This window comes from Mustela nivalis, assembly GCF_964662115.1.
Source record: "Mustela nivalis genome assembly, chromosome: 20".
Lineage (NCBI taxonomy): Eukaryota > Metazoa > Chordata > Mammalia > Carnivora > Mustelidae > Mustela > Mustela nivalis.
The window spans coordinates 23,564,737-23,591,253 of NC_139039.1; the positions used below are offsets into that span (position 1 = coordinate 23,564,737).

Genomic DNA, 26,517 nt, shown 5'->3' on the forward strand with positions numbered 1-26,517 from the left:
AAGGCTAAAACTAAGCACAGCATATGGAACACATGGGCTCCATTTGCCAACGCCAGTGTCGTCCTTCACCAAATAGGTGCCTGATCATCGTTTGCTGCTTGGAATTCAGCTGAGGTTAAGCAAAATCACTATTCAGAGAGCATTAACGCAAGACACGGTAAAGTAAGGCCATGGATTTGTGTCTAACACCCGACCTTGTACGATGGAAATGAATGAAATTCAGTCTCAATTAATGAAAATAAAAGTAATGAAGTCATATCTTTTCAGGGAGAGACACAAACAGCAGATTGGGAGATAAAATTCCAAAGATAACAAAGATAGCCCCATCGGTTGTATTAAAAAGAGAAAAGGAACAACAGCCTGATTAAGGTGCTGGTCTCCGCTGCCTGGAGGCCAGGCTTCCTGGGAAAGAAGGGGGTGTCAAGGGGGGAAAATTGGTGGGCGGAGGGGAGGCTGAGGTAAGTTCCTTACACTTCGAGTAGATAAAAGAGGCACCTACATGCTCCCTTAGGTGACTCCAGAACTAAGCAATGAGTGAAGAAAATCAGCTTGAGACCATTTCTGGCTGGAGAAATCTTCATCACTGCCAGCCCCAGAAATGGTCATTTCTGGAAAAAGGTACCTAACCAGGAACTCCATTCCTGAAGCCTACAGCTTTTCTTCGCACATTCAGGAAGTGTTTTTTGAGCACCTACCATGTCCTGGATGTTTTCCTTTGCTTTGGGGCAAAATCCCTGAACTTGAGTTCCTCTCAGCATACTTTTAAGTTAATTAGAATTTTCTAGATATGATGCATTCAAAACCAAATATAGAAATGAAGTGGAGAGTGAGGATAGAAATATAGCTACCATTAGTTTGTTTTAATTAAAATGCATTTATTGGTCTCATGGATGGCCTTTTTAATACGTGAAAGTGATGCTTTGAACTTTAAAATAATTTACTAATAACATAGTATTTTATCAACTTTGCATATTGGAGTTCCATCACTGAAATAGTTGAAAACCACTGACCTGTGCTTGTGTCCTACACCTGACAGGAATCCATTCTGATGGCCTAGATCCATGCTCACCTGTCTTGTCCCTCCAGGGACAATGTAGCCCATGTCCTTTTTGGAAGTTCTTTTCTTTTCTTTCTTTCCTTCTTTCTTTATTTCTTTCTTTTTTTTTAAGATTTTATTTATTTATTTGACAGAGAGCGAGAGAGCACAAGCAGGGAAAGTGGGGGAGGGAGAAGCAGGCTCCCCACCGAGCAGGGAGCCCGAGGCAGGACTCTATCCCAGGATCCTGAGATCATGACCCAAGCGGAAGACAGACACTTAACCGAGTCACCTAGACATCCCATTTTTGGAAGTTCTCCTGGAAATTTTTTCTTGTTACTTTATTACCTCACGTGTGGATTTTTTTGCTGACCGACCACTCGCGTTGCTTTCCATAAAATTTCATGGCGGCATCTGTTTCTGTTCTGTTTTCATACCTGTTATTACAGAAGCTTCTCTACTATAGTGATCTAGTTAGACTTTGCGAAAGGAATGACCCCAAAACTTCCAGGCTTAAAACAAAAGCAGTTTAGTATGATTTCATGATTCTGCAGGTTGACTGGTGGTTTTCCTGGCCATGCCTCGACCTGCTCACAGGTCTGTATTCTGTCAGCAGGTGGGCTGGGGGACCAGCCAGGGGGCTCGGTTCCTCTCCCTGTGACCTTTCCACGCTACTAGCGTGGGTTCCTTTGCAACTCGTCAGTCTCAGTGTAGTCAGACTTTTACATGGCAGCTGGCTCCCTGAGAGAGAAAGAGCTCGTGCTGCCAAACTCTTAAATCCAGGGCTCAGACCTCCCAGAATGTCATTTCTGTTGCAGTCTGACAGGGACCGAGGTTAAAGCAAATAATACAAATTGCAAGGCCAGGCCAGATCCAAGAGGGGAGAGGAAACGAATTCCACTGTTGCACTTGCTTGAAAGCAGCAAGAACAAGAATCCAAGGTGAGAATGTTTGTGGCCGTATTTGCATACAACCAACCACAGCCTGAAAAGCATTTTTTTCTTCTTCTTCTGTAGGTTCCAATGGCCAAGAGAGGTTTATGGCGGTGGTCCTCCGACGGGTCACTGCAGAGGTGAACGCATTATTCTTTTAAGACCTTTAAAATCAGATAGGATCTTTTCCTCCCCGCTGATGTAAGGGAGCCCAAACTTACCTTCTTATCTTTTTGGGGTCCCCAGTTGGGTCCAAGAATCAAATGGAAGTAAGATTGATTAAGAGGAGAAAAGCATACACATTTCTTTTTACATGTACGTGGAAGTCTCCACACACACACACAAAAGGCGGGAAGCCTGCTTCTCCCTCTCCCACTCCCCCTGCTTGTGTTCCCTCTTTTGCTGTGTCTCTGCCAAATAAATAAATCTCAAAATTAAAAAAAATGACGACTCAATGAAGTGGCGTGATATAAATGCTTTTACAGCGAGTTGAACAAAGACAAGCAATTATGAAAAAGCAACCAAGCCACCTGGGGAAGCTAGAGGAAGCTGGGAGTCATTGAACACAATCCCTGTGTTCGGAATCCTCTTGGTTTCTACTCCCTCCTCGCTGGCGATGAGAATGTTTCTTCGTATCTCACATAGAGGACGTATCTCACAGAGAGTTTTTATGTTGCTTTCAGGAACAAAAGGGTTGGTTAGGGCACTTTTCTTGGCCCTGCTGTTTTTCAGTGCCTTTAGCTCCAAATGAGCCTTACACCAAAGTGGCCCATTTCGGGATGGCATGTTCTGCTCCCCTTCAGTGGTCTAACTTCTATTCGACACCTATTTCCAAATCAGATCAGTTTCACCCGTAAGGAAAATCTGTCCGCAGACACACCCTCTGCAGGATGACTGGCACTAATGTTGGAGTTATCTCGCAATGTTTGTTTACACAGATTGGTCCCCCAGCTCAAGTGGCGAAAGGGCCTTCACCCCTGTGTGGCTCTGAGTCTTCTATCCATCTTGGACACAGCACCACAGTGTGCTGATCCCAAGAGGCCTGGGCGTCCATGGCTTGTCATCAGGGCTTGTCACCAAGCCTAGTGATTTGCTCCTTTCCCCATGTTCATTGCTGGGTGACCTACGAGCCTTTTTCTCAAACCTGCCAAGCACCAACCCTCCTCCCCCTACCCCCACCCCCCATGTCTTTCTGCCCCTGCCCCCAAGTTTGGTAGTTTTTCTTCCCAGTCTTTTGCTAAACGTGACCGACTGGTTAGAGTAGCTCTTTCAACACAGTCTTTGTGATACTGAATTGTTCCTCTGGGTCGATGAGTAATGTCTCCAGTGCACGTGCTTTTCTGACACGTTTTCGGTTGTTTCTGTGGCTCTTTCCATTGTGAATGTGTGTGCTTCTTCAAACCAACCTTTTAACAACCTTATTGTGTTTGCATTTATTGGAGGGAATGGAATAAAAAGTGCTCCTAAAAGGACCTACATGCTCAATGTAACTACAATAAACACACCCTAGACTAATGGCTAACACCTGGGCAAAACCATGGAGTTTTGCTCTATTCAGACTAACAAGAGGGTGCGTAGCTGATACTGCCCTCTGCTGGTTTGTCCTGATTTTTGCTCTAAAAATAGACATGTTCCTATTTGTGAAGACTTGCACTTTCCAAGTTCAAGTATCAGAGTTTCCGAATGTGACTAGAAAGAACAGTCAGTCTTCTGGAGACTCTGTGGAGGATGATTCACTGTTTCACAAGCGCTAATTGTCTGCTTTTAGAGCACTTAAGTAATCACACAATTTTTCAAGTAATTGTGTTTTTGTAAAAATAGCATTTTATGAGTTGAATGAGTCTTGAAAACCTTAGTGAACATAGTTAAGCCATCCCAGTCGAATGATAATCCTTTTTTTTTTTTTTTGAGAAAAAAGATTCTCCAGCACTTATAGCAAATAATTTTTGGATTAAGTTTCAATGGAAAGACACTTTGCCTAGTTCTGTTTACCTCTGTTGAGGCTACTACAAAGGGGGCTCTTTCTCTTCATTTTGAGCACAGCTCCACCTGTCTTAGTTCTCAAAGCCTTTCCACGTGGTTCTGGCCTAACACGGCTGCTGTGCACGCGGCTCCCGTGGGAGATGTTGCCTTTTCTTCCTTGGGGGCCTGCAGGGCCCAGAACCTGTTTCTGCTGCACGGAAGTCACCTTGGTGAGTGTCCCAGCACCTCCTCTTGCTCGAGGGGAGGCTCCCCTGAGGTCTGTCTTTTCTGAATCACTGCAGCACCTGTCTGAGCACCGTAGCACGTGTTTAATAAATATTCCTGGGAGAAAATAAGTGTCTTAACTATTCCTCAGAGCCTGGTACACCACCACCTGGGCCTCTGCTTTCTGGCTCTGGTTCAGGTCTTTTCTAGGCTCTCCAACAGCGCTGTGGAAGTGGAGGAAGCCAAAGTGTTTATTTTGATGATGGTTGCTATTTTCAATTTGATCAGTGCTGCTTCAGAAACGAGGGCGGCCCGTGGTTGCTCCTTTTAACTATATTTCCACCGAAACGGCAATATTTAAAGGCTGGTGGAGAAATAGCATCTCCTAGGTTTTGAGCCAGAAGCCAGGGACTGGTAGCCAGCTGTGAGGGGACACGGGGGTCAGGAGTGCTGTCTTGACCACTTCCTGCTGGGTTTGGACATCCTTCTCACATGGGCTCCAATTCCCTGCCTTTCCGTGAGAATCTGGATTGGATGACTTCTTGGCTTTCAGCCAAGTCAATGACCTCCAATGCTACTGAGGTTTTATCATGCGGAAGAGCCGTGACTTGAGTCTCTCTCTGGCTTTGGACGCCTGGTCCAGGGATCTTTCCATGGCCCCAGTTAGTTTTTCCTCCTTCCATGCTTTTCGGAGCCTCTACCATTAGAAGCAAATTCACTTTGAGAGCGTGGCACCTGAGTGCTCATTTAAAGGCAATTTCTACTAGGATTCTCTTCTCTTTTTCTTGGTGTTTGATAGCCATGCTCGCTCATAGCAAATGTTCCTTTTTCCGTCTTGACTTTATCCTCTCTCTGCAGTACTCTGCGCTTCCTCTGATTTAACTGAATTCTGTTTCTGCTACCTTTCCAAAGCACTAAATTTCCCTTGAATCAAAACCTTGTGAATATATCTTCTTCCCCAGCCTGCATGTATATTTCACTCGGCTTCCTCATCTGAGTCACTGGTGAAAATCTAATACTGTAGCTGAATAAGTGAAATAAAGCTTCCTGGAAGTAGTTTCCTCATGCCCCCCCCCCCCATGAAAAGCCTGCATTCCATTCTGTCTTCCCCAAACTCTTTTGTATGTTTGATCCCAGCTGTGCAAAGGCCCAGTGAGTCAAGGAAAGAGGCCTGCATTCAGAGTTGCTGGTTGCGGGGAAAGGGGAGGAAAGGAGTAAGGTGTGAAATTACGGCAGTCGCCAAACAAGGCTTTTACAAAGGGGCTTGCATCAAAATTGAAGCGTAGGTACCTGTACGAGGTCAACATGAGGATGTCTGGAAGGCGGTTGTTCTGAGGATGGAGGATTCTATGGAGATGTCTTGGCAGAATCATGAACATAAGGATGCCAGCACCTGCCATGGGGTCTCAATGGAAGGCTAGGTAAAAAGAGAAAAATAAAGTTTCAGAAAAAACAACTTTTTCGGTTTCAGTTTCAGGAACTAGGTTCAGAACCCTAAACACCTCTGACTTTTATAGGATGGAGAAGATTGTTCTCTTTATCCTATAGGAAATGTTTTTTTTTTTTTTCAGATCTACAGTAACTATATTTTTAAAAAGAATTTATTTATTTGAGAGCGAGAACTCAAGACAGAGAGAGAGCATGAGTGGGGAGGCAGAGGGAGAGGGAGAAACCTGTAGCTGAATAAGTGGCTCGATCCCAGGACTCTGGGACCACGACCTAAGCAGAGGCTTAACTGACTGAACCACCCAGATGCCCTTATGGTAACTTCATTTCAACAGAGAAACCAGGCTGCAGTAAGTCTGCATGATTAGAGTAGACGATCTTTCCCAAGGGTGACGCCCGAGCCCAGCTGGCAGCACAGAAAGGTTAAAACCGAAGCCCAGATATTCCTCTTTCCCGGTCGTGCCCCACATTGCCTGCTCATGATGGGAGGTGAGAGTCTGCACAGCCACACCAAATGAAGGCAGATGGCATCCTGACAGGAGACCAGCTCTCCTCGTAGAGGATGCAGAACCAAAAGTACAGTTGCCCACCCTGTTCTCTGATGAGAAATGCCAGGGGATCGGAGGAACGGAAGATCAGGTTCTTTACTCTTCAAATAAGTAAATCCTGTAGGATGGGGTTGCTGGCCAAGCTAGCGGTAGACTAGGATGAAAATCTAGGCTAGGTGTAGATCTCGGCATCTCAGGAAAAGAATAGCAATGATAAGGGAGAAGTGAGGGACGTTAAAATGCCTGAAGATATTAAAAAGAAGAGCCCCGCCCCCATTTATTTTCTTAAATAAGACAGGAAGCAGCATTTTTTCCTTGCCACAGCGGCAGCAGCCCTGCTGGTTTTCAGGCAGCAGGATCTCTGTAACAAGGGCTGTTGATAAGCTTGTGGGATCGAGGGAGGACAAACATGTTCTCCTGACCGAATGAGCTCTTCCCACAATGCATCCGATGGGCCCTAATCTCAAGCTGGGTCTGCAGAGATACCCCTAGCACCACAAGGGGCTGCAGTCAAAGCTTCTGGAGTATCGCAGTGGCATGATCAACTGCTTTTGAAGGGGGGTACTATGTCTCCTTGTACATGTAAACTCTTTTGGAATAGTCAGAGTTAAAGGATGAGCCGGAGTTTGGGTTTTGAGCCACAAAGTTTCAGATACCCACCACAGATGCCCCTGTCCTATTTCACTACACATTCTTTTCTGAGAAACACAGTCAGTGGTTGAGTGTTAGGGACTATGGTTGAAACCAATGATCTGCTCGCCACCGTCTGCGATCCTTTCTCTGTGTGACTCTCACAGCAGTGGGGTCTGTAGGCGGGAAGGCTGTGTCTGTTCCCTCTCAGCAGGGAAATTACTGGAGACTCTGGTGAATGGCACGGATAAGGTGGCCCAAGTGGCCGGAGTTGACCCCAGCCACAGACATGTGGCTGTCCTTTGTCATGCAGATGGAGAACTCCTTGGTCATCTTCCACCGGCTCAAGCTTTAGTGCTGGGAAACAAAACATGCCATCTGGTCAGTCACGGGCTCCCAGCTGTGGAAGGAGCCGCCCTTCTTGAGGCTGGAGACCAGCTGAGGCCCCATGCCCATGATGCAGCCAGCCATGCCTTGGACTTCCTGCCACCATCAATTTGCAGGTCAGGGCTGGTCAGGATGATTGAGGCAACCCATGCCCCATTGATTAGACAGCTGGAATATACTGGATGGATCAAGATCTTTAACTATGACTCCACACTTTTGGCATCAGTGTCTCTGCAGACCACAGTGAAGTCTCCCACATGCCCACCCATGTTCTTGGCACAGGACTGGCAGAGACCAACATGAATGCCCTGGTTGATGAAGTGGCCTACAGCCCACCATCTTTGTTACCATCACCACTGGCAAAGCCTTGGTTGAACATGTCAAAGAATGCGAAGAGATTGTTTTCTCCACCACTGTTGCTATTTCCTTCCGCTGCTCAGGGCGAGGGTCCACTCCCTCAGGGCTATGGGAAGTCCTGCAGAAGAACACTTTGCTGTGGCATTTAGGACATGTCCTCCATAGCACCTGTGACACCAAAGCTGCATGTCTTGGGGGTCATAGTAATGAGAACCATGTAGCTGCATGCCAGCATCCCTGAAGATGGGTGTGTGGTTTCTGCAGGACTGTTTGGGCAGGAAGACAACTTGGCTGAACTTTAAAAATCTTTGAAGAAAATTAGCTCCAATTCTCCAGGCCCCAGTTCCAGAAAGGTCTGCGGGGTGACATAATGGCTATGTTCAACACATGGGGAGAGATTGTCCTCACCCAGGGATAGTTTTTTATGTCTTAATGAAATTCAACAAGTCCTTCAATGGGCACGTATTCTTTGCCCAAATTTTTTGCAGTAATCTGGGCCTCTGCCTTCTGAACATAAGGAGCACATAAAGCTTTCCATGATCATCCTAATGGGCACCCACTCTCAGATGCCTCTTTTTACTGTTGGCATCTCTCTTAAGGGCTTCCGAGCCACCTGGGTGGGATCTGGGGCCCCGTCTCCACATGGGCCCATTAGAAGCTGGCTCTGGCAGAAGCCACAGTAGCAAAGTCTGGGTGGGAGGTGGTGGCGACCCTGGGTGGGATTCAACTAGGATGTGGCAGGGCCATTGCAGGAGACCAGGGTGGGAGCTGAGGGGAGGAAAGCAGTGGGCAGCTATAGGGCAGAGCAGAGGGCCACTAGTGGGACATCTTTAAGCAGGAGAACGACGTGATCATATTCTGATGTGACAAGATCAATGTGATTGTGGTGTTTCTTTCCCCCTGAAGCTGTGTGTTCTAGCTCTTTCTGAACACCTCAGGGTACCTACCATGTGCTATGAGATTTGCTGTATAGACACCTGATGATTATGAAGGAGTAGAGAACAGCAGGCCCCAAACCAGCCTTGGGCAGACAATGTTCTGATACCTCCTCTGTGTTCCTAACAGCCTTAAAGTTCCTTAAGCACTTTTCTTTCTTCTTAAGCCAATATTGATTGAACGGAATTCCAACTGTACAAACATCCTTCATCATCTGCACCTTGTTAAAATGAACCCACTTATTTCTGTTTATGTTCTACACAGACATCAAGTAGAGTCAGGGATCAGTTTCCTTCCTCTGTTGAACAGTTACTTACTGAGCACCTGCTAGGGTCTAGGCATTGTACTTGGTTTGAGAAGAAGTCCAAATTGCGACCAGCACTAACAAAATCACTTCAATACCAAGGGATGATTATATTTTATCAAAAGTTCATATGTGGTATGAGTACTCTTAAAGTATTTGGGGGGGAGTACTCTTAAAGTATTTTCCAATAAGAAATCAATTACAAGTGACAGTTAAGTTTTCAAATGAGTCCAGAAAGTCTTATGTAATTTCAGGGTGGTAACAAAAGAATTAGCTCAAGCCCCTTCTCTCTCCCTCTGTGTGTGTGTGTCTATCTTGATGGTAAAGAGGTTACACAATGCTTCTTTTTTCCACATATGAATTTCTAGCTCACATTCTGAAATAGATGAGGTTGACCTCTGGTTTCCTTCCATTTCCCGCCGACACTCTGTCACAGTGGTTGTGCTCCCTGTAGACCCCCAGGCCTCCCACCTTCTCCTGCAGCCTGGGCTGGGGCTAGTCCCCCGCTCACGGGTAGCTCTGCACTCAGGTCCAGCCCGTCCCCCAGAGATGTCCTGTCTGTGTGGACAAATGCACTCAGGTCACCTTCAAATCCTGACCCTACCTAAGGAGCCACACAACTTTGGAAGCATTACTTCACCTCTTCAAGCTCCAGTTTGCTCCACGGTAGTACGGGGAAAACATGGCCGCCTTTTATTGTTGTATCGATAGGTTGATTTGACTTCAATAAGCAAAAACCCGTGCTTAAACCAGCTTAAACAATAAGGAGATGTAGCATGTCACAGGAAGGGTGGTCGATCAGAGCCCTGGTTGCATTTCTCTGAGATTCTCTCAGTCCCCCCCCCCCCCGCCCTTGTGAAAGCTCCAACCCCAGGCAAACAGCAAGATTCCAGGAATGAGATTTAAGTTCATCACAGACTACGGAAAAGAAGTTTCTTTCCATGGCTCTCTCTTAGGAGTGAGGACACATTCCCAGAACCTCTGGCACCCTTCCCCGTCAGACTCTGTTGGCCAAAATGTGGTCATATGCTCCTTCCTGAAACAGAAATTGTCAGAAGGAATGGCAGGAGCCTCAGACAAACCAGAGCCAGCCTTGTGCTGAGTGTGGGGTGACTTCTCCTGGGGCACATGGTTGGGTAGGTGGGGGATAACTGAACAGAATTAGGGCTCTCTGGGAAGGGAGAAAGGGGTCACAGATGCTGGGGAGGGTCTGCTATTGAGTGTGGGAAGCATTCAGTGAGAGCCCTTATCACTGTGCTTGACTTCTATGAATAGCTAACGGACTTTAACTTGATAAAAGGGCAATGAGGGAAGCTCCTACAGTTCTACAGAAACCAAATAACTAATATATCCAGACCAACACATCTCAGATCAGTGGCACTTGCTGTATAACAAACCCCCACCTCTTCCCCAAGAATATCCTTTCTATAACAACGGGCCTGGCATTGAGACAGGTACCCGGGAGCAGGAGGAGCTATGACACCTAGAAAGTTCTCTGGAAAATCATGCAGTATGTGGAGGGTCAAGAGTCATAAACTGAGAGCTGTTCCATCCCTAGAGAAAGTCATCTTGAAGCAAGATGCCTGGGTTTCCTCCAGAATCTTAAAGACCCAACACTTTAGAAACCAGAAGCCAACTTGGACCCTACAAGCTTTCTGTCTCCACCTTCCTTCAGCAAACATCCTTACCATGCTCCACAGATCCCTGCTATACCTAGCAACTGCCCCCCCTGCTCCCCCGCCTTGCCCAAGAACAACTTGCCCTGAACGCTGGATCCCGGCAAAGGCTAAAGGCTTGTAACTCATCCACTGTGACAATGGGCACCATCTTCCATCTTGGAAATGCAAGCTTCAGACTTCTCTAGAGCCTTCCACCAGGCCAATCTGGGGAAACCCTACAGCAGAAAGCGATGATGATGGCAAGGTTGGTGTTAGCCAGGAAACCCTGGTGATGGCAGGGTTGGCGTTAGCCAGGAACTATTTTAGTTTTTCTAAATGCAGTCAGCATGACCTCAAATAGTTGCCTCCTTGGGTCGCGCCTGATACTCTCGCTCGGTGGTTCACCCCATTTAATTTGCTTTCCTAACCCATTTGGCGCCTTACCGTAGTTTCTACTTGTTATTTGGCCCCTGGGATTGCTGACCCGGGTAGAATGTTTGCTTTGGCTCTGACCTTGCATTCCTCTGGGAACGTGACTTTCAGTATTTACCTGTCTGTACACGGCACCTCAACTGCCAGCTACAGATGCCTCATTCTTCAGCCCCATCCCAGCCCTAGACCAAGACCAGTCCCCCCTGCCCCAGGAAGGCAACGACAGCAGAGAATTCTGGGCGGGAGGCTCATCTCTCCTGCCCCTCTCCCCCGTGAATGCTCTGCTCCTTCAGGGCTCTACCCATGTAGGAGGAAAGCAATCTGGCTGAATCAATTCCATCTCATGTGTTAATTACTGATACCTGCTCTACACTTACACTTGTATTTTAGCATATTTCTGGGTTTTATTTTTAAAATTTTATTACTTTTTTTAGGGGGGGCAGAGGAGCGAGCGAGCGAGGGAGAGAATCTTTAAGCAGGTTCCATGCCCAGTGCAAACCCTCCCCCCACTCAGGGCTTGATCTCATGATCCTGAGATCAGGACATGAGCAGAAACCCAGAGTTGGATGCTTCACCGACTGAGCCACCCAGATGTCCCTATTTCTGGATTTTAGAAACAAACAAAGGTTACAACACAAAGTGAAGTATTCAGTTTTGAGGTTACAAGATGTTTCAAGCTGGCAGAAGCCACTCCTACCTGGGAGGTAAGATCTCCCGGGTGTAGCCCGAGCTGCCTCCATTTTCACATCTCTTACTCTACTTCTGAAATCACAGAGCCCTTAAATGTTTTGGGTTTTCAAATGACTTGTATGGTTGTCACAGTGGGTACACAGGTAAGGGGAAAATGTGCTCCTTCTGTGTGTGTGTGCGTTGGCATATAGCTTGAACGGTCACTCCGGTTATTACCGTTGCGTTTTTCTGTCTCACTTAATAGAAGAGCTCCACAGAATGAAAGGCAAGAAGAGGAATAAATTAGACTTATCTTAATAAAGGGGTAAGTTGGGTTTTAAAGTGCCGAAGAAGTTCTTGAATTGTGTCTTGAATTTTAGTACAGTAGCCCCCACAACCACTCACCTTGTCTATGGAAGATACGTTCTGAGGCCCCCAGTGGATGTCTGCAACCAGGACTGGTACAAAGCCCTATAGATACTATGCTTTTTTCCTGTACACACATGCCTGTAACAAAGTTTAATTTATCAGTCAGGCATAGTAAGAGATTAACAATGGCAAGCAATTAAAGGAAAGAACAACTATACAATATTTAGAATATACAATTATTACAATATACTATAATAAAATTTAGGTGAATGTGGTCTCTCTAAATATCTTACTATACTGTACTCACCCTTCTTCTTGGGATCATGTGAGATGATACAATGCCTGTGTGATGAACAGAAGTGAGGGGAGTGACATAGGCACCGTGATGTGGCCTTAAGCTATCTAAACCTTCCGAGGATACATCAGAAGGAGGACTATCTGCTTCCTGACTTTGGTTGACCAACCATGAAGCCATGGAAAGTGTCCTTTGGCCCCAATTCCTGGCACTTGGAATTTCCTGGGTGATGGGAGTGACTCTGGTTCGAATGAGGAGAGCCTGAGTGGTCCTGGACAGTTTCAGGTTGGGGGCTGGTCACCAGAAAGATCACACCATGATTAGAAGCCTGGAACTTTCATCTCCACTCCCCATTCTCAAGGGAGGGAAGACGGGCCAGAAAACAAGTTAATAATTAATCATATCTACATGATGAAGTCTCCATAAAAATCCCTGAAGTGTTCCAGGAGTACCTGAGTTGGTAAATATATTCATGTGCTGGGAGGGTCACAGGTCATAACCCCATGGGGACAGAAACTCCTGTGTTTGGGGCCCTTTTAGACCATCCCCTGTATCTCTTCATTTGTGTCTTTTACCATATTATTTATTATATAACAAACTGGTACATGTACGTAAGTGTTTCCCTGAGCTCTGCGGGTGAACCTGAGGTGGGGGTCACTAGAACCCCCAACTTGTTGTAGCCAAATCAGAAGGAAAAGTGAATGACCTGGGCACCAGCACCGACAATCGAAGTCTGAAGTGAGGCTGTCCTGTGAAACTGAGCTATTACCAATGGGATCTTCTAACCCCAGACAGATAGTCTCAGAGCTGAGCTGAATTGTAGGACACCCAGTTGGTGTCAGAGGATTGGTCAAGGTGAGAAAACCCCCACACACCTGGTGTCAGAAGTGGTGTGAGTGTAGAGCAGAGGAAGAGAGTTTTTCCTTTGATTTAGTAATGAATGGTTATCAAGGCCATTACCAGAAGAGGTCTGATTGTACACATGAACCACATGTCGATCCTGAGTCAGGGATGCATATAAAATTTTGTGGGATCTTGGAGACTCTAAAAATAGAAAAAATATCTGTAATTAACCATTTACCTGCACTTTCCACCAAACCTCGATAACTGCCAAGTCTGGGTCAGTATGTTGTTAGGCCAGATGTTGTTAGGAAGCTGACTCATAGTTTAAATGAACTTACATAACTTCTCCCAGTATATAAGATCTGTAACTCTCATCACATAAATGGATAGGACGATACTTTGGAAGCCAGCAAAGGAAACAGACCTGCTTTGGGGTCTTATTTAGTGTCCAAAAGCAAAGACACTGGGGCATGCATGACTAAAGTCAAGAATATTTCCATGAGCCAATGATTTTCCAGAAGCTGCTTAGGAGGAGAGATTTCCGCCACTCTCAAGTTCATACCGATTCCAATATGCAAGTTTGTTTCAACCAGATGGGCTTCAAGTTTGAGAATAAGCACGCTCTTGACGTAGAATGTTTATCTTCCTTCCTAACGTGATACTAATTGTGTTATCTCAAAAAAAAAAAAAAGAATGATTTCTGGAACATTTATCTGTTCACCACAGCAAAGCCAGGAAATAGATCTATTGACATTCAAAATAAGAAACATATTTGTAGCTGGGGGAAAGAAACACAATAGGAAAAAATAGTTTCCAGAATTGAATACCTTTCAAATGTACATAGATTCTTTGTTTAATTTGAAACACTGACAGTAGTCACGTGGCATGCCACTTTTTATTTTCTGTTTGAGAAGCACAGACTTGAAAGGAGCCAAAAGACTGAAAAATTTAAAACTATTAGGAAACTACGCTCATTTTTCTTCACTAAAGAGTAGGCTATTCTGCTTCAGAAATGGTCTGAAACAGTGACTGTTTCATAAGAAGTGTAATTTATGGCCACCCTTGACGGGGTTAAGAGATTTAAATGAAAAGCCTTAAAGAATTTTTAAAAATTTTAATAAAATAAAGACTAATCACTTGGAGTTCATTCATGCTTTGTTTGTAAAGAATACCGCTAGCTTGGTTTCTATGTAAAATAAAATACATTTGCTTTCGCACTTAATGAACACACGTCTTCTTTGCTTATCCTTGGCAATGTAGTCTGTTCGGGATGACACCAAATTTCCTGATTAACGGTGTCCAAGTTAATAAACTGTTGGCTTTGCCCATTTCAGGTGAGAGATACATCAATTGCTGGCTTTTGGGGGGGATTTTTTTTTTTTAACATTCCCAGAAAAGAATTTACAGCTGCCTGGCAAAATGATGGCACATTTCTCCTATGGCCACCAGAGGTCTACTCACCCCTACAAATATTCCAGGCCTTATTGCTGAAATGTGAGCCAGGGGCAAGCAGCATGGGCAAACCCACTAGTAAGAAATACAGACTCTCTCTCTGGCCATATCTTCCCCCACCTTGACTTACTCAATCAGAACCCACATTGTAACAATACCAGGCCATTTGTAAGGGCAGGAAAAGTTTGAGAAGCACTATTCTAGGTTATGGAAAGAAAACATTTTATGTTCTATAAATGATCAGAATTAGCAGATTTGAAAATTCAAAGGATCTTGCCATAGAGTTCCAAGCTAGTTCTCCTGTCACCAGATTAGCTGGGTTTTCATAAAAGCATTACAATCAAAAACTACTCAAAAAGCAGCGTCTGGGTGGCCCAGTCGGAACAGCATCCTACCAACTTGATTTTGGCTCAGGTAGTGATCTCAGGGTCCTGGGATGGAGCCAGAGGGCTTCATGTCCAGCAGGGAGTCTGCTTGAGGATCCTCTCTCTCTTCCCCTCTGCCCCTCTGCCTACTCATGCTCTCTTCTTTCTTTAAAATAATTAAATTTTTAAAAATTATTTTTTGCCCCAAAGAGTTTCTTTTGTGTAAACTCTGTTCCCGTAAATTATCATAGTCATGAATGCTTTTTACTTAAGCTCTGATTTATAGATTTTTGGAGGTGAAAGAGCCCCTAAATTTTCTCATTTTATAGAAGAAAGCCCTGGGCAGAGGATTTTCAGAATACAGCACTCTAAATGAGATTCCCCTTCCCTCTAGTTCCAAATCCAAAAGATGGGCCTCTCAAGAGCCAGGATCTACTGTGGGTGTAAATGAGGTCTTGACTCTCAGTGGAGACTCCCGTTCCCTGAAGCTTCCCTTGCTTAGGAAGTAGTGCGGAGCTGGGTGAGCTCGGAGAAAGAGACTGGGCTCATCAATCAAGATGTAGGCCCCAGGGGTAGGGTGTCTACCATATCCTACTTGAGCTTGTAAAAATTCCCCAGGGATATAAAAGTTCAAGCAAGTCTTCCCTGCCATGGGTGCTGGGAGAGCCCAGGGTGACCGGAGAGCAGGGCTGCTTCCTAGGTGCCTCAGAGAGGGCTGTCTGCCTCTGTACTAGGCTCGTGGGAATGAGACCCTTTTAGAGCAGATCTAAAATAAACAGGCTTGAACTCCAATTGGCCAATGAGCTAAAAAAACAAAATAAAACAAAACAAAAACCCCAAAAAACAAACAAACAAAAAAGAATCAGGGACCTAAAGATGACCAGAAGCCAAAGAGGACAAACAGAGTCAATCATCACATTTCACACCCAATGCAAGAGCCTTGCTGGATCCAATAAATGGGTTTCTTAAAAAAATAAAATAAAATAAATTTTTAAAAATGAAAAGAATTCCTTAGGGACAAAACTATGGAATAACAAATGAACACCTCACCATTTCAGTGCATGAATGGGTTGATGGTGACTGGTGATGAGATTTGTGTTAGTTTGTGTTAGTGGCCTTTGAGATCACAGACCATCCAGAAACCACAGCGTAAAACACGCCACGAGCTGGAAATCACAAGGTTACAAGGTGAAAATTTGGGAAATGGATGCAGGATACCATCTGTTTGAATGATAGACAAGTTTTTGTTTTTTTGAGATTGTATTTATTTATTTGACAGAGATCACAAGTAGGCAGAGAGGCAAGGAGAGAGAGGAGGAAGTAGGCTCCCCGATAAGCAGAGAGCCCAATGCGGGGCTCGATCCCAGGACCCTGAGATCAGAACTCGAGCCGAAGGCAAAGGCTTTAACCCACTGAGCCACCCAGGCACCCCTTGAATAATAGACATTTTAAAAGAAGAAAGAAAGTATGAGATAGAAGAAATAATTTTAAATCAGGAGAAAATTTTCCTAAGCCAAAGAAAGACAAGTTTGCTGAGTAAAAAATGTTCAGTTTTCAGTTAGATTGATGAAGCAAACACATGCTTGGGCATATCTGGGTAAAACAAGTTCCTAGTCTTTTACTTTTTTAACTGTTGCTGGACTTCTTATCTGCAACACTGGAAGCTAGAGGAGATTGAAAGAACCCCCCAGAATCCTATACTAGGCTTTTGCTATTGTTTACCTGTTAAAGGGAGCAGAAAATACTCAAGGACATGCACTAATTCAGAAAATAAATCACAGAATGCCCCCATCTAAGGCAAATACCTGAGAAAAAGCCCTTTCCAGAGACCAGTGAACCGGAACAGAGACTTCAAGATGAGGAAGGGGAAAGGAGAAAACAATCAGAGATGAATAATGCATTGGTTTTAGTAATATATCATTAAATATTAATAGATAAGAATATAATGGGTAATGTAAACCTTGTATGTGGACCCTGAAGACAGACAAACACAGAAACAATTGTGAAGTAAAATTCTACATACAACTATTTCGGCAAAGCCTCAGAATTAAGAGTACAAGAGGAAGTGAAAACATTCCAGGCTTTAATTAGGGGGCAAGAGATGTCTGGAAGAAAGAGAAAAGGGGAAAATGAAAGAATTCTAAAGATTTCATTCCATTAGGCTCTGAGCAAAACGTGAGGAAATCAGCAAGAGGAAATCAGTAGGGAAAGAGTGGGTCTTGGTGGGAGAAATAGCTTTGAAATAAAAGGGCAACAGACGCCTCAGTCCGGGAAAAGCCAGGTTATTAGTTGAATGGCACGTGATGGTAAGAATTCTAAATTAGCAAGATGAAAATGGAATGCATAGCCCTATTATCAGACCAATGAAAGAAAGAAACGAAAACTGGGAATAATGCCGTTAAGTGAAAACTGTACAGTAACAGAAAAGGAGTAGTATTTCCCTTCTTCTGCATTAGTTGGCCTTTTTTTTTTTTCCTGGCACTGGTCTACCTTCTTAAACTGGATGCAAGCTCATATATTTCCTTCTTTTTGAAAATGTAAGCATTTAAAGCTCCCCCACCCTTTCCTAAGTATAGCTTTAACTGCAATGGTATGCAGCATTTACCTTACTTTGCAATTCTAGTTTCTAAAAAAATTGAGACTTCTTTCGACCTGCTGATTATTTATTATTATTTCCCCAATTCAGGTACTTTGAGGGATGTAGTGACGGATTACCTTTTTAGTATTGGTGGCTACTTTAATAGTCCTGTGATCAGACATTGCCATCTATATGAAGGAGATTTTCTTTTTTTTAAGAGAGAGAGAAAGGAGCAGGAGGGGGCAGAAGGAGAGGGAGAATCTTAAGCTGACCCAGCACAGAGCACAGAGCCTGATACGGGGGTTCAATTTCACCATCCTGAGATCACGACTTGAGTGGAAACTAAAAGTCAGATGCTTAACCGACTGAGCCACCCAGACGCCCCTATATGAAGCCGATTTTAAAAATTATTTGTTGAAATAGAGGCTTTATGGCCCCAAACATGATTTTTAAATATAATGACCTTCTAATCAAGCTTACTTTTTCTTGCCTGCTTGATCTGTCCATTGCTAAAGAGGTAGCACTGGGATTTCCCGCTATCATGGCATGTAAATTTAATATGTAAATTTCTTCTTTTAATTCTTCCAAATTTTGCTTTATATACTTTGAGGTTATTTTATTTAATCTAGACAAATTTAGAATTGCTGTAATTTCCTGGTAGAGTTGAAATTTTTATCAATATGTAGTGATCTTCTTCATTGTCATTAATACTTTTTGCTTTAAGGTTTCTTTCATTTAAGATTAAAATGGCCACCCTACTTTCATCTTTGTAGAATTTGCCTCATATTACCTTTTTTTTTAAATTCAACCTTACTGTGCTTTGAAGTTTTGTTTCCTGTAAACAGAATGTAGCTGTATTTATTTCTTAAGAAAAAAAAATATGTATTTGAGACAGAGCATGTGCAAGCAGGGGAAGAGGCAGAGGGAGAGATATAATCTCAAGCAGACTCCCTGTTGAGCATAAGGCTTGACATAAGGCTCAATCTCATGACCCTGAAATCATGACCTGAGCTGAAATCAATAGCCAGACGTTTAACCAACTGAGCCACCCAGGCAGCTCTGTAGCCACATTTCTAAAACAAATCTGGTCTATCTTTATCCTAGAGACTGGAGATATTAGTCTACTTATAATTAATGCACTTATTATTTCACACTTTCTAATTGTTCTCCCCCACCCACCCTCTGCCCAACCCTTCTAAGTTTATCTTCCTTTTATGCTTTTCTTAACTTCCTTTGGATTACATTTTTATTCCATACCTTAACATTGTCTTTCTTGTATTTTCTAAGTAATATTTTGCTTCTATTTTTTAGTACTGACCCAGAAAATATAACATGGATATTTCATTTAACAAAAATGTAAAATTAATCAATACCTTTACTCTCCTCCAAAAGCACTAAGAGTCTTAATTAGCTTTTTAAAAAAGTTACCTCCCTTCTGGACTTCTTTGCTATTTTTGCACAGAAATTTAGATCTGTCTTAATTTTTGTAGCCTTATACGTTAGGCATTATTATTATTATTTATCAGTCAATGTGAATTTTAATTTTCTTCGTTGACTTTTTGGCCTATCAGACTCCGTCTGGGCTCATTTTCCTTCTCTTACAAGAAATTTGCTTTTGAGAGGGTCTGCTGACTGTGACTTCTCCATTTTTGCTTATCTAAACATGTCCTTTTTGACCTTTATTATTTTTTAAAAAGATTTTATTTATTAAGAGAGAGAATGCACACAAGCAGAGTGGAGGGGCAGAAGGAGAGGGAGAAGCGGACTCCCCAGTGAAGCAGGGATCCCAACAAGGAGCTCAAACCCAGGACATTGGGATTATGATCTGAACCAATGGCAGACGCTTAATGGACTGAGTCACCCAGGCGCCCCAACCCTTATTATTAAAAGAGATTTTACTGATATGCAATTCTAATTGAATAATTTTTTCAGTACTTTGAAAATATTATCCAGTGTCTGCCTGACTCTCCTTGTCCTTGCTGTCAATTAAATTGTTATTGTTTTACAGATTTGGTGACCAGACACTCTCCTCTGTCTGTTGCAGACCCAGATTATGCCCGTTTCCCTGGTCTCCTGTTTGGTTAGCATCCCCTTTTCCTTCTCAGAAGTATCCTGGTTTAAATGACAAGGTATGTATTCAGCCAACTAATGGACAATCTATCATTTCCCTCTGGCTACTTTTAAGACAGTCTTTCTTTATTTGTAGTGTTCTGCAATTTTATTATATATCTTCGTGCTGAATTTCTTTTTATTTACCCTGCTTGGGATTGGCTGGGTTTTCAGAACTCCAAGACATGGTTTTTCCATCAGTCCTAGAAAATTCCCAATTACTATCTTTCTAAATTCTTCTTTCCTCTCCTCTCTGGTTTCTCCTTTAGGAAGCAGTAGATGTATTTTAACATTGGCCAATTTTGGTCCACTGTCCACGTCGTTTAGTGGCTCAGATTTTCCATTTCCATGTTTGTTTCTGCTGTCATCTGGGAAATGTCACCAGCTCTATTTCCCCATAATCAACTATGTATCCAGTCATTAAGTTTCCAATTTCCAGGTTTTCATCTTGACGTATTCATTTGGTTCTTTTTCATGTCCATCTGGTTGATTTTCATAATCTCTTATTACACTGTCATTCTTTCAATTTGCCTTTTTCTCCCTTTAGGCATACTAAACATACTTTATATTCTTCAACAATTCCAATATCCATCCTCTTTGCATATCTTACTCTATGGTTTCCTGTTTCTGCTGAATCCTCCTTATTAATAGCCCCATTGTGGGACGGAGGTCTGGCTTTAGAGGGTGAAGGTCCTACCAGTGGTCTGAGAACACTATTCCCTTAAGGGTCCTACCAACTCAGGATCACTTTAAATGTAAACTTATGGTTTTTCAGACCACACAGAGAGTAGAAATTCTGGTCTTAAATACTTGTTAGTATGGTCTTGAGGTTAGAAATTTTCATAAAGAGTTTTTTTTCCCACCTTCCTCTAGTTACATTGTACCCAAACCAAAATCTAGGCAGTTCTGCTCACTATCTTCCTCTCCAAAGGAAGTTCTCTGTCCAAATTGAGCATGCCACTCCTGGAGGTACAGTTTTACAAAAGGGGTCTCATATGTGATCCCTTTCAAAGTTCAGGCTCTAGGCTTTGTCTCCCAACACCCATATGTGGGCTATTAAATTTCAGGCTCTCTGTCGCCAGGTCAACAAGGTACCCCCAGAGAAAACTCCAGTGCCAGTGCATGCCCCATGGATTCAATGTCATTTCTGGACTCTAGAGAATTTCCTTACTTCTACCAGCTAAGTTATGTGATTATCTCTCTATCACCTATATATCTTTACATATATGTTTATATAAATATACATCTAGGATTTTTAGATGAGTTATACTTAAAGAGATTTATCTGATTATCTTGTCTCCCTTTTTTAGATGAGTTATACTTAAAGAGATTTATCTGATTATCTTGTCTCCCTTTTTTCCAGAAGCAGAACTGGTCTTCTGTAAGCATGTGTGTGCTTACAGGACCTTTCCCTACTGCTTGAATGATTTCAGTGTCTTAAGTGAATTGCCTCACCCTCATCCCCTCTTCTATCTGCCCCGATACCCTGAAAGCATTCTCAGATAGATTTTTGCCATGTCCACTGGCAAGAATTCAGAGGCTGTTCTCCAGTGGAAATATAACATGAGTCTCACATGCTTCACTGAATTTCTGGGCTATCGAATAATTTAATAATTATACTAATGAATGCCTGCCAAATACAGAAATGAAGGCACAAAAAGAAAAGGTAGGTCTACGTCAGGAACCCCAAAACATAGACATACCTAAGTCTTAGAGGACGCTGGGATATTGACCATTAATGACTGATTGTGAGGTGGTAGAGAACTTTGCAATGACACTCCAGGTATTTGAAGTATAGTTTAAGTAAGGAAAAGTATCCTCAAACTAGGCATGCCACTCTCTTGACTAAGAAAACATTTTCAACTCCTATAGATAAACATGCAATGACAAAGCACAATATAATTTCTTTAATACGGTAACGGAGTTCCATGTGATTATCTATCACCTATATATCTTTACATATATGTTTATATAAATATACATCTAGGATGTATATTTCCTACTTCCTCTTCATTCCCTACTCCGTTTCCTTCTTCTCTGTGCTCAGCGTTCTAACTTTCCGTCAGAAGCTACCTCAGAGTCTTCTTTTTATCAAGCTAATTGTGTCACCTGCTTGTTAAAACTCTACGTGTGCGACTGTCTTAATTTCAAGGCAATATTTACTCCATTCTTCCAGCTGTCTTGAATCCCATGTTGTAAAGTGATTGTCCTTGGGTCGTTTTGCTTGGAGGAAACTGACTGATCTTCCTCCGAGCGTTATTCGGTGTCACCCCGCAGACTCACTTGTACAGTGTCATTCCATCACATGACTTCTGTCATTAGCATGCACATCTGGGAAACGAAGGAAAGAGTTTTCAGGAGTTAAATTACCTCGAATCAAATTAAGAAATTATTGTGGGTTAAGGTTTTGGTTTCTTAACTGATGGGATGCGTGGTGGGATAATTCACTGAAAAGATAAAATGTTTCTTCTTCCTGTTTCCCTATAGTGTTCATAACTCCTGGACGCTGGCCCTTGCTGTAGGGGCTTCTGACAGGGCAGAAAGCAGAAGCTCATGGAGGGCAACATTGCCACCGGCCTTTTACAAAAGTTGGAACTCACTGGATTCAATGTATTCTGTGTCTAGGGAGGGGAGAAACTCTTTCTGTTGTTTTCTTTCTTCCTTCCTTCCTATCTTCGATTCTCCTCCTTCTTTCTGTAGTGAGATCATGAGGTACAGATACATTGGAGACCCACACGCTCTCTTTGGCAGTCCCACTGGGGGAACCCATGTTGGCGTAACGAGACACCTGTGCTTCATGGCAAAGCAAGAAGAATCTGCTTGAATTGAGAGTGTACTCCTGCTGGGGGTCACAGGCTCAGAGAATTGTGTGCTCAGCAATAGTCAGGAAGGGCTCAAAACACAGGTGGTCCTTCTGCCTTCTGAGTACCATTCAGACCTTCCAGGCTCTTGGTGTCTTAGAGAGGAGAGAGGGACACTGGTAACCACAGAAACAGAATTTTCTGCTGCTCCCCTCAGAATAGGAATCCCAAATCAGAATTACTTTAGTTAAGGAAATGGTTCCATTCCTGGGGTCCATGGATTTAGGTTTGCAAATCCATGTGTCCCACAAGCATCTGTCATAGAAGAGAGTGGCACTCTCCTGGTCCCACGGCCACGAGGAAATTTTGAAGCTCTTCAGACAAAGATACCCACCTTGGAGAGTCAACTCACCTTTGAGAAAATGTATGTAAAAGTCTCTGTAAAGCATAAAGTGCTAAAAGTGATTATAATTTTAAAATAAAATATGTGTCAGCTATTGCTTGAAGGCCTTGGAGTAAGAATCCCCTATGAAACAGTACTCAGAAAATTGCTTTAGAGATTTACAGAACTGGATTTCCAAAACGGAATTGTAACCCAAAACATCATAATAGGTCTTTAAAGCCATTTCAGGAGGCCCGGTACCAACACACCCCAAATCTCACGTTTGCCAGTTTCCCGCACTCTATGAATTTTCTTCATCTGCTTGAGTGCGGTTGAGCCAGTGAAATGGCCATTTTGTTGGACAAAAACTGTAGCCTCTCCATGATTTCATATTGTTTTCCTATATTAGTGAGAAGATTGCTGGTTTCTGGTCAGACATGGGAAGAGCGGGCAATGCATCACTCCTGTCCTTCCAAGAATAAGGGGGAGCAAAGTAAAGATCAACAACTCTTCTTGGATCCGTCAGAGAACGGAGGTCCTGAGCCAACAGCTGCCCCTCACACTGGAGAGAGACGGGTAGGTAGCAAGAGTCAGTTTACTTTGAGAGTTAGAACTACTCCCCGAGACTGGGCGCCCCCATACTTTCATGAATTTGACCTCCAGGAGCTCTGCCAAGTTCTCCTGTGAAAACTGAAGAAAAAGTGTGTGTCTGGCAGTGCATTTTGAATGCACCCAGAGCATTTTGTTCTCCTTAACAAAGACTGCCCAAAGGGAAACTACTTTATCCAAGCCTCACCCAGCCGCCTCACCCCCTCCAGCTCCCTCTCCCTGACAGACTGAGACCTAATCACAGCATTATAAATGCCTCCCCTGCCCCCACACCGCACCACCACCCCAGCAGGGCTCCCTTGTTGCCAAAGGGGAATACTACTAAAGGACTGCAAGCCTCAGCCCCATTTAAGAGTTCTTAGGAATTTTCGAGAGACAAGAAGGGGCACAAGAGCCAGGACACTTAAGGGAATTTTAGCCTCAGACATTACAGCTATAGCAGACGGCAAACACAGACAGATAAACATAAAGCCTTACACAAGGCCTCTGTATCCCAGCTCCTTTCGTCCCACATAATGGGAAAGGCTTGTGGTCAGGAAGGGCTCCAGGATGATCTTAGAGGCGAGGGTGGGGACACACTGTGCACCACTGCCCCATTGTTACCCATAGGCTATGAGCTCCATTGCACACAGTCCCAAAGACATGTGATCCGTCTTGATGGCTGTCCACCAAGCTCTGGGATCACAGATTACCAGTATGGGACAGACTCATCCAGAGCTGGTCCAATCCTCACGTTACAGATGAGAAAACTGAATTCTAGAAAGGTTAAGCAACCGCCCTGTATCATATAAACAGTGGGAGAGTTCCATCTCGAGTCTGGCTTTCCTCCCTGAAGACATGTAGGTGCAACCAGCAAACTGATGAAATGGGCTGGACCCTTGGGGTGTTCATTTAAAGCAAAGTTTATTTTATCTCCCACTGCTCCTGTGTATTTGCTCAGTGGTAGAAGTTCCTTCCTTACCTCTGAATGAAAAACACATTTACTTTTCATTAGCAAATTCTCAAGTTTAGTCATTTATAGTGCCCAGGCCTCCATAATAAGCAAAATTTCAAATGTGACTCAGTAAAAATCTCATGTTGTCCGATCCTCTCATGCACACACCCAAGCCCGGGCTGCTGAAGCCTGACCCCTCACGACGGGAAAGGAGGGCTGGGTCCAGGCCACTTCTCCTTCTGCCACAGACATTTCGGACCCTGTCAGGCTGATACAGGGGGAGCAAGAAGCAGCAGTGGGCAGTTGTCAGATGGTTATTCGCTCTAAAACAGTTGAAGTCTGACTCTTCTCCCTCCTAGGAGCATTTCTGAGCGCTTTCTGAAGACCTTCCCTGGCCATCTGCAAATGCTTCCTGTGAAAGACCAGGTAGCAAATGTCTGAGGCTTCATGGGTCATACAGTCTGTCATGGCTACTCACTTCTGCCACGGACAAGACATCAAAAAGAGGGTATGGGTGCGTCCCAGTCAATACGTCTTCACAAAAGCAGGCAGCAAGCCTGCTGGCCATGGTTTGCCAGTCCCGGGACTCTCCCACATGGGGCAGCTCCCAGGCAGGCTTCCCTTGGCCTGGGCAAATGAAATTTGTTTTGGGGTTCCTCACTCTCCTCTCAAACCTATAGAAAGAGGAGAGCACCTTCAGCTTCTCCTCTCCTGAAGGCTAGAGGCCCCCTGAACGGGTTCAAAGGCAAGACTTGATTCCTAAGCGGGGGCTTAGCAGATGAGGTCAATGGGAAAGGCTCCTGGATTATTTGCCTACTCAAACAGCTGAGTTGACCAACCCATCAATCTCCTTCACTCTGCCCTTAGGAGAGAGCAGGGCCCTCTTGGACCTTATGTTCCTTGGCCACGAGTCAAATCCAAATCCACTCCATCTAATGTTGGGATGCAAGGTTTCTAGGTGGTCCTTCCCAGCCCCTGTGCTGCTCTAGGTGAGAGGCATGGGCAGAACTTACGACACACTGGCAGCAGTCTCAAAATAAGTCATCTCCACAGATCCCTTCAATCTCCGACCATGCAACTCTTTTGGCCCTTGGCACAGGTGAACTGACATGGTGGAAAATATCCATGGAATTGTTTATCTCACCCGACATGCAGCATCTACTGTCTTCCTGTGTCAGCAAACCAAGGCCAGAAGTGCCCATTTTCACTCTGTGCAAATCAAGCCCCCATCTTTGGCTGGTGCTCAGCAAATGTCAGTTCCTGTGTTACTCTTTCTTCCATCTGAATTCCAGTCCCCCAGCGTGTCCCACACTGGGGTCACCTCTTTCCCTAACACAAATGTTTATTTTTATCATAACGAGGCTCTAAAAGGTGTGATGAACACACACAACAAATTAATGCATGCATGTTCACAATCTCCCACTTTCCCCCACTGCCCGGGTTCAATGGTGGGGAGGAGTGGGCAGAACAGGAGAGGACAGATTTGAGGCGGGAGAGGGAAAAGAGACAGTGGAGAATAGTGGTGAGACAACTGTGTGGCGGGAAGAAGGACGTGATGGGGGTAACAGGAGGCCTTTTGCGGTGGGGACTGGGGAGCCAGAAAGGGGAAGAACAATTTTTGGAGGCTTGGTGGTATGCATAATGCACTCCTTGAAACCACTGAACCCCCCTTTCAAGAAAACCTGTAAGAAATATCTGTATAACCCTTTGCGGTTTCTGGAAGAATCTGCACTGCACTATTATTGTCAGGGAGGGCTGGTGTCAGCAGAGGAAGGTTTCAAGGTGGCTCAGTGCTACTCAGGCCATGCTGTGAGCTGTTTGAGAAACACAGTATGGCCACTAGGTTTAGTCATACCAGGCACCTTCAGGTAGGGGATCTGTGTGGCTCACTTGATCCTAACAGTCCCTGTTACTATCTCTTGTCCCAGCACAATAACTAATAACACTGTCTTTCACTCTCAAAAGTGTCCTGGTTTGGCAGACACAGGATATGGCCGCTTTTCCTTTAAGGGACCATTTTTAGCCCCATTGCGATGCTCCTCACAGCTCAGACCCCCGAAGATTCAAATATGTTTTCTATCGTGAAAAAACAGGAGTCACCAATCATTTCTACGGACAAGAGCAATTTGTGTTTAAAAAAAAAAACAAAAAAACAAAAAACCAACGCTCAGAGAGTCGGTCACACATGTGATCCCCCCAGTCTGGGGAAACGACGAGTAATTTAATCAGCGCCTGTTGCAACAGAAGGGATTGTGACT

General features: G+C 44.0%; 1 protein-coding gene across 4 annotated transcripts in view; it reads right to left on the reverse strand.

Moving 5' to 3' along the window:
* The window catches only part of LOC309855330 (uncharacterized protein), a 118,796-nt gene that overhangs the window by 83,359 nt on the left and 8,920 nt on the right, over nucleotides 1-26,517 (reverse strand). Inside the window, exon 6 of one of the 4 annotated variants that reach the window (XM_082715508.1) lies at nucleotides 5,446-5,572. The gene's annotated coding sequence lies outside the window, so the exon portion shown is untranslated. Of the gene's footprint in view, nucleotides 1-5,445; nucleotides 5,573-21,606; nucleotides 21,865-23,720; nucleotides 24,672-26,517 lie in introns of those variants that run through there. The other 3 variants (XR_014306725.1, XR_014306726.1, XM_082715509.1) reach the window with 3 other exon arrangements.